The following is a 1516-nucleotide window of genomic DNA, read 5'->3' on the forward strand; positions in this document are numbered from 1 at the left end:
GCAGAGGTTAGAGAAGGTGGGCCTGTGATCGAAAGATCACTGGTTCAACTCCCAGTACCGACAACTTCAAAATGTGGTTTGGATAGGTGAAGAACACACACCTGTTTCCACCCTCATTTTCCCACTCTGGGCACTTGAGCAATGCCCTTAACCCCCACCATCTGCTCCCCCCGGGTGCCCTAGATGGCAGCTCTCTGCTCAACACAGAGGGCTGTGGTAGCTCAGTGGTCTGTGGTTGTGTCAGGAAGGGCATCAAGCATAAAAATAATTTCCAAGTCTTTGTGCGACTTAGTTCACTGTGACGACCCCTAAAGAAGAGCGAAGCCAAAAGAAAAAGAAAAATACACACACACAGAGTAAAAACTAAATAAACAAACAGAAAAAAAACTCCCCCAGGCATGTTGGTGTAGTCTGTGGCATTTTTACTAATACCCATAGTAGTTGTGACCGAATAAGCAACTCCAAGATGCGTACTAAGTTTTCAGTGTTTATTTACAAAAGTGAAAATAGGTAAACAGTAGAACTGCAACCCCAGTGGGAAGGACTGGAACCCTGAAGAGCAAGGAAGACAGTTAGGAGGATAAGTAAGTCTGCAGGTAGTTCTGATAATTTGCAGGCAGCTTACTGTAGGAGAAGATGGTAAACTCCTAGACATTTTTTTTTTCCTCCCTGGCTCTCATCGAGGTGGCTGCTTCTGTCTTTCCTCCCCCGTTTTTCCTTCCTCTGCTCTCTGTGTGTCTGAAGTGCCTGGTTCACATCTCCCGAACATAAATTAAGATTATGGATTTGGTATTGTGGGCGTTCAACTCTATTGATAAGATTTTTTCATCAAAGCGACAAGGTCCTGGAGAACCGGCGTGTCCAGCTGAGACTCACGCTGTGGGGTACGTCATGGATTCGTGGGGAGTGTGGCAGATGATGTGCCTCTCAGTTCTGTCTCAAGAGGATGTTAAAGACGTTTACATATTTGGAATTATGATAGCAGGGACTCTGCTTTTTGGCATCGGCGGGGCTCTGTTTTATCGATTTTTGAAGAAGACATCGGCAGCAGTTTCGGCCATGGAAAAGCTTCTGAGTCAGTGTGAAGGTTTGGTCCGTGCAGTAGGAACTCTAAATCATCTGGTTTACGAGCTAAACCGTAAGGTGGAGGCGATTTATGAGGATCGCAGACCACCTGCGGCTTCTGGGACTCGTCAGCATGGTGGGTTCGACCTTGAAGGAGACTCATAGCATGGATCAGTGGAATGGAATCCCACAATTAGGCATTTTCTGAACCAGAACAATCAAGCTTGTCAGAACTGTCTGCTGAAAAAACATCTTCAGAAACTGTGGCTGATCTGAAAAAACACTCATGGACAAACCTCAACACCTTGATGTCAAATGCAAATGTAATCATGTTTTAATTGTGCTTGCTGGTTGAGTTTTTTAATGTCTTAAATCGTGTCCTGATAGACAAGATGTGAAAGATCTTTTTTTTTGGTAATACCACTATCTACACTCATGTTTCTCCCCTTTT

General features: G+C 44.6%; 1 protein-coding gene across 1 annotated transcript in view; it reads left to right on the forward strand.

The window, feature by feature from the left end:
• LOC119411533 overlaps positions 1-1516 on the forward strand; it is a 339553-nt gene that overhangs the window by 327458 nt on the left and 10579 nt on the right. The gene's annotated exons all lie outside the window — the stretch shown is intronic.

Source organism: Nematolebias whitei, chromosome 6, assembly GCF_014905685.2.
Source record: "Nematolebias whitei isolate Nwh7 chromosome 6, NemWhi1, whole genome shotgun sequence".
Lineage (NCBI taxonomy): Eukaryota > Metazoa > Chordata > Actinopteri > Cyprinodontiformes > Rivulidae > Nematolebias > Nematolebias whitei.